Here is a 16,841-nt window from a genome sequence, read left to right as displayed (position 1 = left end):
AGACAGCATGCTGTAGTATGCCCATGGGGGTTGTAGGGAGTGTGGATGTGAACATCTGCAGAATGCAACTTACACACAAACACACAGGGTGCCACTACTGACATGCATTTGTGCATGTCTGCACAGGTGTGTGGTCCACTATGCCAGACAGCTGTCCACAGCTAGGCGATGGGTGTACCTTGGCATCAAGCCACATGACGATGGTCTGCATTGTGGCTCAGGGATGCTGTGTCTGCATTTGCACACACAGATGGGTATTGTATCCCCCATCCGGTCACCTGGATGACTACTGTGTGTGGGCATCACTGTGCATCGCTTGCCATGTCTGTGTTCCTTCGTCCATGACATGGACTGCATCTGGGATGTGCACGCCTCCCACATGCATGTATAGTAGCATGTGGAACTGTATCTGGGGTGTCTAGCCCATGTTGTGAACACAGATTATCATCAGATGTGCCAGTCCTGCCCACCTGTGGCAGGGGCTGATAATGGCCAGCAGCTTTACCCTGTACCCACATGGTGTGCATGCTATCAGCATTCCTTGGTGTCAGTGGCATCTGTCCATATGGGCATGTTGTAAGGCATGGTATGTCCGTTGTGGGTCACATGTGATGGCACCACAGATGGTGCAGTTGTCCATTGGAGAACATGGGGGAGGTGCACTGACTGCACGTATGTGCATATTGGACAGATGGACTGGGTGTCATGCCATCTGTGGCCCACTGGTGTCACTCCATAGTTACTATTGGTGGCCAATGTGCAGTGTACATACACACAGTACAAAGTGTACCAACTTTAGGAAATTTGTATTTTTTGTCATAGACAGAGTGTTGTTCAGTGAAAGAGGAGGAGATGAAAAACTAAAGGTGGAATTGTTGGAATATAAATGGCAGATTATGTTAAATGCCTTTATGTCACCTGGGCTTAATGAATACATCTCCTTAAAACCAATATTGAAGCAAAAGGCAAATGTTATGTAGACACCAAAATGACATATGACTTAAGTGTACAAATTATAAAGTAAATTATTTGATATGTATTTTTATGTATTTTTTATGTGTATCTTTTACAATCATTGTTAATTCAGAGGTTGGGAATGTATTTGTTTGACACATGCTTCTTTAAGAACAAAGTAATTATGGCATTGGTTAACTGGAATAGTTTTTAACCAATACGTATAAAAGCATTGGTTTAATTTGATTCCATTCACTCTGATGATGTCATTTGTTGATGGTGAAAGCGCTTAGTGTGTGGATCATTAAAACACTTCGGAAATGGTTGGTTGTGGTTCTTTTTATTTTACAAGTCTTATATCCATTTGGTATTTCTTGTTAGTTACTTTGTGTTGTTTTTTCGACCCAAGAGGATTTCAGGCTAGCCTAAAATGCATTGATCCCTACACAGTCGGACATGCATGCATAAACATACAGTCGGCAGGTTGGAGGCTAGAACGCCCAACTAACTCCTTACTCACACTATGGCCATACGATGTTACGGGACATGCTATGGAGATTACTTAACTATGATCATCCCAGGGGTGTATTTCAAGTTGTGTGACATCAGCAGCCTTGCCAAAGGAGGGTATTCCACTTGTAAGGGGTGTGAGTGGCCTAAAAAGCATTGTTCTCTACATAGTCAGTGACAGACATACATGCACACACAGTTGCCACATTTGGGGTTTGACCTCCTACCATACTACATTATCACACTACAGCATGCGCTACGGAGATTACTGGGATACAACTCTCCCAGGGGAGTATTTCTAGGTGGGTGACATCAGCAGCCTTGCTAAAGGTAATGTATGTGAAATGTATGGGGTGTGAGTTACCTAAAATCATTGCTCTGTTCACAGTCGGACATGCGCACAAACACACACACACACACACACACACACACACACACACACACACACACACAGTCGACAGCTAGAACTCCCAACTAACGCCTTACTCACACTATGGCCATATGATGTTACGGGACATGCTACAGAGATTACTCGGCTATGATCATCCCAGAGTTGTATTTCAAGTTGCGTGACATCAGCAGCCTTGCCAAAGGAGAGTATTCTACTTGTAAGGGTTTGTGAGTGACCTAAAAAGCATTGCTCTCTACACAGTCAGTGACAGACACACACACACACACACACACACACACACACACACACACGCACACACGCACACACGCACACACACACACACACACACACACACACACACACACACACACACACACACACACACACACACATATGCCACATTGGGGTTTCAGCCTCCTACCTAACTACATTATCACACTACAACAGTACACAATTACAGTATGGGCTATGGAGATTACTGGGCTACAGCTCTCCCAGGAGAGTATTTCTAGGTGGGTGACATCAGTATCCTTGTCAAAGGTTGGTATGTGAAATGTACAGGGTGTGAGTTTCCTAAAAGTATTGCTCAATACACAGTCAGTAAGAGATTGACACACACAGTTGCCATGGCTGGGGTTATAACTCCTACCTAACTAGTCTATCACACTACAGCAGTACGCAGCTATGGGACACGCCACAGATATTACTAGCCTACAACTCTCCCAAAGGTGTATTACACATTAGATAACCTCAGCAGGCTTGTCAGGGTGGCCAGTGTGTGCATGGCCCATACACCATTCATGTAGGGGTGACACACCACAGGCGGCCACACATGGGGTCATATGTCATAGGTGCATGTCTAGGGCAACTAGCTGACTATGTCCTTGTACAACCATGTTGCACAGCTAGCACATGGACCACATAGTCTGTGGTGCTGACAGGTACTGGCCGCTAGTAACTGCAGTGTGTGACATCTGCAACTGATGTGTTTGGGGCCCTTTGGCTGTGTGCTCGGTGGGTCCAGCTTGGATGGCTCCTTGTCACGATCACCCTCTTCGACACATCTGTATCCATCTACCTTTGGCGTGTTTTGGTGTGTTGTCCTTACATATTTGTCTGTATTCCCATCCACTGTGTGTGCGAGGCATGAGTGGTGCATACTGAAATGTGTCTGCAGTAACTATTGCAACCCTTGGATATATCTTGTCTACTGGTGTTTGCATACATGGCCTTCATGTGTTGAAGTGTGTGAGCATGACCAGTATGACCTTTCAGTATGTTGATGACTGACATTGCCTTCATTACTCAAAGTGTGTGAGCATGCCTAGTAAGGCCGTCTATTATGCATGTGTGGAGCATATACGGTGGTTTGTACTGCACAGCTGACCTTTGTGTTGTACACCGAGAGGTAGCATGTTGTGTCTGCAGAGTATCCACCGATCATGTTACAACTGACATCCCACTACCTGGCCTGCTGTGGACTGTCCGTGTGGGTCTGGGTGGGGGTCAGCCATACCCCTCATTCAGAGGCCATAGTATGGCATTTGTTTGTGCTTGTCTACACCTGTCCTGCTGGCTATGACTGTTGTTGGGTATGTGACCCCCATCCTGACTGGCATGTGTGAGTCACTTATCTTGTGGGTGTCCCAGTATTGTGGGTGGTGCTGCAGGGCTGCCTATGTCTGCTGCACATAGTACACTGCCTATGCATGGTTAGGCATGGGTAGTGTAATGTTTGGCATCCCTTTTACTGTATGTGAGAGTCAGTGAGAGGTGCTATTCCCTGGGTCCCTCCCATGTCAGTGTATGTGCTATGTGTTGCCTCTTTGCCAGAGCCAGGGCATACTGGGCACACCTCCTTCTGCCTACTGGGGCAGGCTCAGGTTGTTCCTCTTCCAAGTCACTCTGTGCCTGTGCAGACCTTGGCATTGGTGGGGGGGTAATATGGCCCTGCCCCTTGCTGCTCCTGCTGCAGCTGTTTCCGCAGGATCATATTGTGCAGCTTGGCACATAGAAGGACGATTTGGGTACATGTAGTTGGTGAGTACTGCAAGGCTCCACCAGATGTGTCCAAGCACCGGAACAGTGACTTGAGCATCCCTAACACACGCTCTATTACGATTCTTATTTGTGCATGTGCCTCATTATGGAGATCTTGTTCGGGTGTGTGTGCATTTCTGATGGGTGTCATCAGCCACGGCTCCAGTGCGTATCCAGCATCCCCTACTAGGTGACCATGTGGGAATTCCCCATTGGCAAATTTCTGGTACAGCTGCGTCAGATGCCAGATGTGGGAATTGTGATAACTACCAGGGCAGCCAGCACACACGTTCAGCATTATGCTCAGGGAATTGCACACAAACTGGAAATTGGTGGAGGGGAAGCCCTTGTGGTTGATGTAAACCCTACCCTGCTCACCAGGTGGTGCTTTGATGTGTATGTGCATGCAGTCTATTGCACCCACTACCTCAAAGTATTCTGCTATTTGGTGGAAGAGATGCATACTGCTGGCCAGCACCTCACGGGTGAGGGAGAAATATATGTGCTCACCGACATGTGCTGCCATGACATCCAGGACCTTGTTTAGTACCCTGGATGCTGATGCCTGCGAGATCCCCATCATATCCCCAGGTTGCCTTTGCTGGTATGCTTAGCCTACACATACCTTCATTTCCACTGGGATGGGTACCCTCTGTTAGTTTTGTGTGTCAGGCATGGCCTGCACAGCTCAACAATCTGCTGTGGGAGGTCCCTGTTCACCCTTTAGTGCTCCACTATCTCTAGCTCATGTAACCCTTGGTAGGTGACCCTGGGTTTGTAAACTTTTCTCCGTCTACTCACTGTGGGTTGGTTGGCAGCATTTCCATCCTCACCACCCTCAGCCTCTTCTACAAGTTGTATGATGTGAGTGTTAAAAATTCCCTGCTTGTTTACACCAGTGGTGTAGGGTGTGGGAAAAAATGGAGGGGTAGGTGTTTGCATAGTTTACAGTGGTGTTCTGGGCTGGGATGGTCTGCTGCCTGTGTAATTGGCTGGTTCCAATCCGTTTCACCAGGCAGTGAACCTAGTACCCCTTGATTAACTTCCTACTGCTGCTTTCCCTTCCCATTGCCCTTCTGATTCATCCTGGGGCGTGCTGCGCAATCAGTGTACTGCAATGTGCACACTGCTACTATTTCCTAGGTTCACTTCCTTTATCATCCTGTAGATCCCGTTGCATGGTGCATACACATGCTTACACTGTGCCATATGTGCTGGGCAGGTTTAGACACACCTCCTGGCTTTGGTGTGCTAAGCTGGATGCAACCATATGCCACAGGGTTCCATTCCACTCACAGTAGGCCTGACACTCCCACACATGATGTCAACTACCTCCTAGTCTTGCACTCAGTTATCTATACTCATACACTGTTCGGACCTGCCTCACATGCTGGAGAAAACTGGGATTCACTATCCTTCCCCTCATTTGCATAGAATTGCCTACTATTGCATAGTTACATGTGCCACACTGTACCTCCCTCCTTAGCAACCACTAGTCACTGGCAGGGTTGTCTTTTGCCTGCCGTTGATTTGTATGGCGGAATACTGATTTTAGTTACACTGTTGTTTTTAGGTTTAATTTCTTATTTCCCCACCGGTCCCGTTTGCACGCCGCTCCCCTATGTTTCAACGGACATGATCGGCGGACATATCATAAATGTTATATTATGTACATTTGGCATTGTTTGCAATGCCAATGGCCTTCTACTTGGCCATTGGCATGCTTCCTCAATGCTATGCAGCCTTTATTTGGAGCTGTCATAGCTCTGTTTTGCAATTTGCAGTACCGTACTTCTTTACTAACCAAGTACATTTCTGCATATTATGCTAGTCCTGCACGCCCTGATTCCTGCTTCCTGGATGACAAGTTTACCTCATCTGCATGGTTTTCACCTGCAAATGGGATGATTTGCATATGGTGGCTGGGGACGTGCAGCACTAGTGCTACAGCACTCGCACACATCAAATGTGCACCCACGTGAATCGCTCGGCCACCATATTGGCAAAATTTCATCTAACACTAATCATGCATGCCGTACAAGCTTTTGAGAATCTGGGGGAGTGTTTAAATGTATTAATGGCTCATTAATGCAACTAATTAGTACTGTGACCTAACAAACTTCATGTGTAGCCCAGGTTTAATCCCTGCAGTCTGTATTTGCCTTAAGGTGGATTCAGTGTATGTCACTTAAACAGGCAGGGTCTTTGTTCTCTCCTGAAATGAGGAGCATGACTAATGGCTTAAAATAGTTAAGAAACTGAAAAAGTCAAGCAAATAGGCAGATAAGCATAAATAAAATAAGTTTGATGTTCTTCCCATAATGTTGTTATACTTTTCTGAGACAGGTATGAAGTGTTAAACTGACATATCTTTGGTGTGTCTACTGAATTCTGAGTTTGTGTGTGAGTGTGATATTCTCTTACTGTGATAAAACAAATACAAAGTATACAAATGGAATATCACTGAAATACCTATTTAAGCTTACACTTATTGTCTCAGTCAAGAGAAAGAGTATAAAGATATGTGAAGAATTCTATTTCTATAGTGGGCAGTAGATCTACTAATGAACAACTGCTAAAATAATTGCTGCAAGAGGTTAATGAAAATGGGACTACTACCTCACTTTGAACTTAAATCCTACTACATAAGCTGTCAACACAATATGCATGTGTGTGTATGTATATATATATATATATATATATATATGTGTGTGTGTGTGTGTGTGTGTGTGTGTGTGTGTGTGTGTGTGTGTGTGTGTGTGTGTATCATTGGCTAATATTAGTCATAAGCAAAATAGGTGGACACCAAGGTTCCATCCAGCTAGGGCATCTTTCCAAATATTTATTTATTTTTTATAGACAAATGCTGTTACCATGGTGGCCCTTTTCAAAGCATTGATGGTTGTGTAACCCTAATGGGAAGGTGCTGCACAGCACTCAGTTTTTCATCTTTCTGTTCTGTCCCATTTACAGTCTACATAATGAATTAAAGAGCCTCATAAATTGGGACAGGGACAGCAAGGAGTGGAAAGCCCACATATTTTGAATAGTGGGAGCATAAATTCATTAGTGGCACTATAAGGATCTGCAAGGGAATACCATAACTGAGGTGCAGCTCACTCAGATTTGTCTTGAGTGTAGCAGGTATGTTTTTTTATCCTGGAAGGCAACCATGTACCATTAGTAGAGATTGGCTTTGCAGGAATAATGCGCACTTTGTAAATCAAACTGGGATATATCACTATCACTGCTCACTTTTTGTTTGTATGAAACAGAGTTGAAATATATTGTTTTGGTCATTTATTTATGTACTTACTTAATTTATTACAGTGAAAGAGAACTCCTAGGTATGTGCATACCAAACACTTGATGTGAAAAAGGCTGACCCTGCTGATGTGATCAGGTTAAACTGTCACTTGTCTGGGTTTGAAACAAGTTGGGCTACTTAAATGTAACCATTTTAAAGAGCAGTCAGCTATTTGAACTGTATGCAGTCAATAACATCACAGTAATGAATGAGTACATTAGTCATAAACCATTAAAGTGATATACTCCTGCAGTTTATTAATAAAATTAAAACAGTCACTGATCTAGCAGTAACAAGTTAGCTATAATTTATTTCACTTTCATCACAGTTAAATATTAGCATTGGATGGTGTAAGTAACTAGCTATAGATGTCTAGAAGGAATGTATGAGAGAGCAAATCATCAATGGCACATTGATGTAGTGAATATAGTTGTCATTTTATAGCACCGGGTTCTCTGTTTGAGTTTCTCATTGCTAACTTCTCAGTGGAGTCTATATGTCCACTCTGTGTCTCTTCTGTATGACCACCATATCTCTAGCTATCTCTGAGCATTTTATGTAGACAATTTTGTTTCTGGCAACTTCCCAAAGAGTGTGTGTGTGTGTGTGTGTGTGTGTGTGTGTGTGTGTGTGTGTGTGTGTGTGTGTGTGTGTGTGTGTGTGTGTGTGTGTGTGTGTGTCTGTGTCTATCTTATAATAAACATAGCTTGTTAGGGGCAGCATCAGTATGTGTGTGCATGTTGGGAAAAAAATAATATCGCTGACATTTTTCATTGATCACATACCATATGAGGGACATATGCCAAGGTCTTCCACCTAGCAATAAAAAATAATTAACAAGTAATTGTTTCTCAGTAATAAGGTGTAACATGCATCATAGTAAATCTGCACCCTCAGAACTTATGGAGGCCAGTAGCCTTCAGACTCCCATGTTATATAAGTGGATTTTAACAAAGGAATAATCCTGTGACTGAATCGTCAATCTCTGGAATGGCCCCCACCTAGTCCAAAAATTGATTAGGTCAGAGGAGTGCCCAGAATGTCACTATGGCTTATTACATGCAATGACTGAGGCAAGCTTCTGCATGGAAGTGCCCACTTTCATGAAATGCTTAAAGATGGTAGAAGTTATGCTTTAAATATATGCAAAGTATTACATTGAAATGTAAATACTTATATGATTTTGATAAACATTCAGATATAATGGATGAACATGGCTGTGTGCAAGCATAAGAGAAGTGCTGACAGGTAGTTAAGAAAAGTAGCATGCAGCAGAGATATTTATAATAAATTCTGAAAAAATATAAAGGGGGTTTTATATATTTTTTATAGGAGTTTCCTTATGCAGACCCCCTGATTGGTTCTTTGAAAGACTGTCAGGGAAATGATAGGAAAGACTTAAATGTGGGAGACATAACACAGAGGGATACACAGAAGGAACACATTAAAAGAGATTTGATGGAAGAGGTGGGAGAAGAGGGATATTATATTTCTGGCATGGGACAGGCCGTCTAGTTTCATTTTTTTTTATATGAGGGTCATTTAGGAAGAAAGTAGGCTAGAGAGTATAGAAAGAGCAATTATGAAAGAAAGGAGGTGAAGCTGAGTTGTTAAAATGAATACTTCCCTGAATACAGGACTTTAAATATTTCCACTGCCTGATAGTACAATTGATAACCTTGATGTTGAGGGGTGGAGAGCTGTATGGCCTTGTTGGTCAGAACTGACTGGTGGAGTGAGTCTAGCACCCACTGTGGAAGATACTGAATGAGAAAGCTGTTAACAATCAGTAGGATATGAAATGATGCTGATGAATTGTACATTTGCAATCTACTGATAATATTGAAATAAGATGGTGTGCCATATGAAATGGTAAACCATTTTATATTGATAAGGTGTTCTGCAATATTTTAATTAAATGGGTTGTACTGCAGTTGTGTACCACAATCACATTACTTTGGGGTGTTCTATTTGTGCATTACTTACTTCTTAATTTGTATTTAAATCTAACTCAACAGATTGTTTTTGTGATACTGTTGTATTTCAGAAGCATGTTTATTTACACTTTGTATACCTACTAGTAACATCAGTGAGCTTGACTAATCTTGTATTTTGCTGGCTACTTGTATATTCAGTCTCATCTTCAGTTGCATAATGAAGAAGAAAAACAGAGGGCATAATTGCTTACCTATTATATATATATATATATATATATATATATATATATATATATATATGTATTTATATCTCCATTATATGTTTACATTTATTAAACAGCAAAGTACATTTATTTTATGTACGTGTAGTGAATCCATTGATATTAGAAAATATTTCTGTGTAGTAATAATTATTCTTAACTTTGATTTCTGCAAGTCAAAGCAGAAAGATATCAAGAGTTCCTTTAATTTGTATCTTTTTCTAGGGGGAGTGGGGATGGGTGCAACCTTCAAGCTTTGCAGATGTTTCCATTCTAACTTAAGTGTCTTCTTTTCGCTGTACTATGGGATACTTTACCTACATGTTTACATCATATTATCTAAAGCTGCTGTAAAGAAGCAAATTCTAAAGAAATTTCTAAGAAACTAAACAGTGCGTTCTTCACTACCTCAGTGCAGATCATTCAATTGCTTCTTTCTACCCCGAACCAGCCCTAGGTTTTTGTGGCTAACTCTCGTCAGTCATCTTGTAAGTGAAGTTAAAATTTTGGAAAGAGTGAACATCTTATATAATTATTAAATGAATAAATAATTTGTGGCATGCATAGAGCAATGCATTTTTAAAAGCCATCTTCTTGTAATAAAAATCATTATGAAGCTAATAATTGCAAATGCATTTAAGCATGTTATGTGTCAATGAATATGTTCATTTTTGTTTGTGTACAGATATTTGTCTCTCTCGATATATATATGTATATATATATATATATATATATATATATATATATATATATATATATATTTAGCAGGAGTGTGGTTGGTGCCGAGTGGCTTGCACCCCCTGCCAAAACACATGTATTCAGTTTTCTCTGATCTAGGGTAATATCTGGAGCGTGCATAGACTGTATCAACATTTATTTTTTTCTTCATTGTAACACCAATATTTTGGGTGTTGCTGTAGCTGGTCACTCGATCAGCTGCCCTACACCAATATATATATATATATATATATATATATATATATATATATATATATATATATATATATACATATATATATATATATATATATATATATCTCTACATCTATATGTATTTATTGATATATATATATATATATATATATATATATATATATATATATATATATATTTATTTATTTATTTATTTATATGTTTTTCTGTTAATATATGTATATGTGTATATATATATATATATATATATATATATATATATATATATATATATATGCACAAACCAAACCCAAGTAGAAAGGTACACTGATAAACTGGTAACGTATTCAATATCCAAAACATAATTCACAGCCACATAACAAGATCCCTGAGTCGGATAAAAACTCTTGAATGAAAAGTTTTAGGCATAAAGTGTAAAACTCTTTAATGAAAAGTTTTAGGTAAAAAATATGAGCGCTTTCGCAAATATTACATCCGCTTCATCAGACATAGTCAAATGCATTCAAAAGCTGCTTTAAATATATTTAAAAATCATGTGATCAACATCATTGATCAATTATTCAATTAAGCCATCAAACATAATGGTGCTCAAATAAATAAAACATAATAGATGCACAAAGCTATAAAACTACCTAAAAATGTACTTACTGAAACAAATATATACAAAAGAATTCAAATTCATGTATATTAAAAATGCTTGTGTGTTATCGTAGCTTCCTCCCTTTCAAACGGGGTTTAAGGGATACTATTTCATTGAAACCCTTACCCCAGTATCCAGCGAGCCTAAGTATCCAACGAAGCTCAGCCTACTCAGTTATGTTAACCATGTCCCCAAAACATACTGTCTCTATTTCAACGTGTAACACCTGATACAAAAAGTATGCACCTCTCCCTCCTATAATGTGTACTTAACCAAAGCACTATAGTCATGCTTTCTGGTGTAACAATAAATTTAATCCCTAATTAAGCCATCAAACACAATAGTGCTCAAGTATGTAAAACATAAAAAATACACAAAACTTGTGAAACTACTTAAAAATAAACTTACTAAAACAAATATATGCAAATGAATTCAAGTTCATGTATATTAAGAATACTTGCATATTATTGTAGCTTCCTGTCTTTCAAATGAGGTTTAAGGGAAACTGTTTCATTAAGACCCTTGCTCCTATGTGCAGCGAGCCTGAGTATCCAACAAAGCTCAGCCTGCTCTGTTAAGTTAATCACATCCCCAAAACGTACTGTCTCTATTTGAATGTGTAACACCTGGTACAAAAAAGTATGCGCTACTCCCTCCTGTAATGTGTGCTTAGCCAAAGCACTATAGTCATGCTTTCTGGTGTAACAATAAGTGTGATCCCTAATGCGTTCACGTAAAGTTCTATTCGTCTTGCCCACATAGAATGAAAAACATGTAACACAGTGGGCCACATACACCACATTCCTTGTATTGCAATTGCTATTATTCCTTAATTCCCATAACCGTCCACTCTCAGGATGTTTAAAATAAAGAGACTCATCTATTAAATCACATTGTATGCACCTGCCGCATTTTTTGGTTCCATCAAAGTATGAGGGAATGATGTCTACATTTGCAACATTATAACATAAAGATTGTTTAAGATTCTTCATGTTACTATATACAAAGTTAGGGCAATTACCTACAATAGTTTTGATTTTTTCATCTACCATCAAGATATTCCAATTTTGCAATATAGCATTCTTGACAATGTTCGTATTGTTGGAATAGGGTAAGACGAACAATTGTTGTGCCCTTCTTTCCCTATTTTCTTGGTTGACCTGTGGGCCTATTCTTTGTGAAAAATATGGTCTAGCTCTAGTAGTCCTTAGAGTACTCACATTAGAGTAGACCCTAGATATTTCTTGTAGTCTATACCCCCTACTTAACAGTCCCATTTTAAGTTGTCCAAGTTCCCTCACAAACTGTGACTCTTCACAGGAGAGTCTAGAGAGTCTCATGGCCTGTCCTTTAATGATATTCTCAAAAATAGTTGGATTGTACTTCAATACATCAAAAACATATAACATCTAATTTCAAAACAGTGAGCCCATAAGATCAAAAACTCAAAATATCTAAAACTCATAACATCGAATCTCACATCAAAAACTACACAGCAAATATAAATAACATCCCTTCCACCTAAAACAACACCAAATAAAAAAAACACACATTTTGCTATATTTCTGCAGGGGGGGGCAAGCCTCTCTGCACCCCCATACCCCCTGTAAATTAAGTATACCAACTCCGAGATTGCACTACAGTGGGACAAAGTTAAACCCCACTGTATTGCAATCACCGTAAAGAATGCCCACATAATGTCTAAATCACATACCTCTATGGTCTAAAAACACGTACAGAGTGGCATAATAAACACTATATGTAGATTGACAGAATAATCTATAACATTTACATGTTTGATGATACACTACTCAATTTTATACATTTTTGATGTTATGAGATTTGATGTTATGAGTTTTAGATGCTTTGAATTTTCATTCTTATATTATCGCTGTTTTGCTGTTTTGAAATTAGATGTTATGAGTTTTTGACTTTTTGAAGTGAAACTATCTCCCGGATTTACTAATCTGCCATGCAGGACTAAACTAGTCCTGCACAAAAGCGGCACTTTAAGAGGAGGACAGTAGCACACCATGAATATTAATGAACGCATGCTGCCTGAGCTCCAAATCCTACACTGAGCGTGGACGAGTGCAGGGGGCGTGTCTGAGAGCAGAGCTCTCAGAATAAACACGCCCCTGCAAAGTAGAACAGAAGAAAGTGTAAATAAATGAGTGAGACCGCACATAGGTGTCTGCATATCCCCACCAACAGTCCCCATGGCTTCAACAGTACATTGGAAAAAAAAAGGAAACCCTTGTACTTATTTGCTTTTAAACCCCGGATACAGCTAACTGTCGGTGCGCGGGTTTGCCCATCGCTTAGCTATGGTTAAAGCAGCTGAAAAGGCTGAAGAGGATAACAAGGAATATATATGCAAATGAAACAGCGCAGCAATAGTGGAGTGGTTAGAGCATCTGCATAACAAACTGGAATTCCCGTTTCGAGTCCCACTGCAGCACAAATCATTTTCCATGGGAAATCTGTATATGAACATATTTTTACATCATTTTGCCATATAACCTACATAATAACATTAAAATGTGAACTGGAGTACTGCATGAAATGCACATGTGAAGTGTCAGTGTCATAATGAACAAGGCACTAGTAAACAGGTTTAAGCACAAATAAGCAGCGGTAAGCATGTCCAAGTGCGTTTGCGTGGGGGTAAGCATTGCCTACACAGATTAAGCAAAGTAGAAGTTAACTGAGTGTAAGAAACTGTAACTGGAGGTTAGCTGTGCTTACCATCGCCAAACCAACGCAAACCCACTTACAATCGCTTTAAAGTGCTTTAATCACTCTGGATCCAATGGCCCATGTTCTGCCCAGCAACAATATAAACTGCCTCTGCAAGGCTCAAACACAGGACCCTATAGACTATAGTCACAGCAGTTAACCACTAAGCCATCACAGTAATAGATATGCTTGAGGTATCAGCAAACTAATTCAGACCACAGGAAATCAAACCAGACATGTGAACTGAATCTATGTACAGTGTAAAGTGGTATAACTTGCTACATAACATAAATATGTGAGTTGGAGTACTGCAGCAAGGCCAGATGTGAGGTGCTATTGCAATAAAGTGTTGAAGTCCCCAGGACCACATACAGTGTACATACACATAAATCAAGGATACAAGACACATATATAATATGTAATGAAGAAGACATCAATGCCAAAAGGCAAATATCATGCAAATTGTATATTAAGCACTGCTAAGCATTGCACAGCACTGCTAACCAGACTACTGGCAGGATATTACCAGTGGGAGAAACAGTGTCAACCTGCAAAGTCAAACCCTAAACAAATGCATGTTCATCCCTAGCGGGACGACCCCAAACATACTGCTAAAATGAGTCCTCAGGGTAACATACCATGCCTTACAGGTAAGCAAAGAAGGATATGTATGTTCACAGACTGAATGTGTGGGAACCCTGAAGATCCATGGGGTGAGACAACTTACATGATGGGTCCCAAGAAGTGGAGAATGGGCAATGTGTAGTGGTGTGGTGAGATTCCGATGGAACCTGTAGGAAGGATGATTGATGTGGAGGAGGGAGGGGATGTAGGGAATGATGATTAAGATATTATGGGCAAAGGTGTGCCGGGGTTGGACGGACCCATTCTAATGGGACCACCCCATGGATGTAAGCGAGAAAAGAGGGGGAGAGGAAGGTAACTGAGACATACCATTTCCCATGGCAAAGCACGTAATGAGTAATATGTATGTTGCATAACCCATGGAATAACACATATATATATATATATATATATATATATATATATATATATATATATATATATATATATATATATATATATATAAAACCTGGAGTACATATACATACATATATATATAAACCTCAAGATGCATGCACTTGAAACTCTCCTTAGCATGGAGAACATTGATATCTGTGCAGTAACAGAAAAACAGAAACCTGGTTCAAGGCTCCCGAGAGCACCCCAGCACTACCAGGTTATACCTCATACCATGTTTTTTGGCCCCAAAACTTGGACCGAACCACAAAAGGAGGGGGAGTATCAATATTCGTCAAAGATAACCACACCTCCAGGTTGGTGGCACAGCACAAAGCATCAGAGACTATCCATGTGCAACTAACAGTGGGTAAAACTGCCTTCCAGTTTATAGCCTGCTAAAGACCACCCTCCCAAACCCAGGAACCCCACTCTGCCTTCCTGAGAACACTGGAAAATATGAAGGTCTCTCCAAACACCATTATATTGGGTGACTTCAACTACCCTAACATAGACTGGGAGCATTACTCTAGCTCCAGCACCCTAGCCCGAAGGTTCCTAGAATTTATAAACTCAAATGCTATGGAACAACTTGTTGCCACTCCCACAAGAGGGGAAAACATACTGGACCTGATCATCACCAACATGGGGACTCTATGCTCCAGACCAGAAGTGTATCCCTCACTGGTAAGATCAGACCATAAACTAATCTCACTAGATATTCACATCCCGATCCCAGCCACTGCCCAGAAAACCACAGTGAAAAACTTCTCTAAAGCAAATTTCACACTCCTCAAAACTGAGGTGGAATCCTTCAAAGCCCCCGGGCCTGTGGAAAATACAGCCCAGACCATAGAATCCTTTATGAATGCATTCTATGAACACCTTCAGGAATGCATGGATCATGCAATCCCAAATAAAACCAAGACCAAATCCTCCAAAGTTAGGCGTCCTGTCTGGTGGACCCCAGCCATATACAAACTATACAATAGAAGGAGGAAGCTACTACATGATAGAGCAAAATCCCAAAAAGGGAAGGCATCTCTGATCAGTATTAGCAAAAAACTACGGGCACTCATAAAATCGTCTAAGGCCAGCTTCGAGAGAAAAATTGCACAGGACACTAAGGATAGTCACAAGGCTTTCTTTATTTATGTTAGGAACCTGGGTGGGATTTCCCAGATATGCTCAGAATTAGTCCAAAATGACAAAAAATACACCAAACCCACAGACATTGCCAACATCCTAGCTGACAGGTTCAGCGCAAACTCCCCCCCCTTCCCCACCAAAAGGGCAAATATCTATCCCAGCAGAGTGCTGCCCCCCTGACATCTCAGATGCTCAGGTAAGAGGTGCCCTCTCCAAAGCAAAAAACACAGCATCAATGGGACCAGATGGTGTCCCAGGCTGCATCCTACATGAACTCCAAGTAGAACTAAACCCAAACATAAAACTACTGTTCAATCTCAGCTTTACTACAGGATATGTACCCAAAGAGTGGCGTATAGCAACAGTGGTCCCTCTCCACAAAGGTGGTGCTTTAACGGATCCTGGAAACTATCGCCCCATAAGCTTGACTAGCTTGGTCTGCAAAGCTATGGAAAGGATCATCATGGACTTCATAAATAAAGATATTGGGGACCTACAGACACTGGATCCTACCCAGTTCGGCTTTGTTAAGGGCAGATCCTGCCTCTTAAACCTGGTCGATTTCTTTGAAACAGTCACCAAGGCCATTGACGAGGGGAGGTGGTCCACACAGCCTACCTGGACCTTGCAAAAGCCTTCGATACAATACCCCACTTGGGCATTATAGATAAGCTCACCAGCTTAAATATAAACCCCTATGTCACTAGATGGGTTGCAAACTGGCTCAAGGACAGAACCCACATGGTTAGAATTGCTGGAGCCATGTCAGACTCCAAACCAGTTACAAGTGGCATCCCACAAGGCTCAGTCCTGGGACCTCTCTTGTTCTGTATATATTTCTCGGAGGTACAGGCTAACATGGAAGGACTTTGGTTGACCAAGTTCGCAGATGACTGCAAACTGGGCACCATAAATGACTCTCCAGCCAACACAAACATCCTACAAAAGGGCCTCATAGAAA

The sequence above is a fragment of the Protopterus annectens genome, chromosome 8.part1, assembly GCF_019279795.1.
Source record: "Protopterus annectens isolate FY-2018-M chromosome 8.part1, PAN1.0, whole genome shotgun sequence".
Taxonomy (NCBI): Eukaryota; Metazoa; Chordata; order Ceratodontiformes; family Protopteridae; genus Protopterus; species Protopterus annectens.
Note: the sequence above shows the minus strand (reverse complement) of the source record.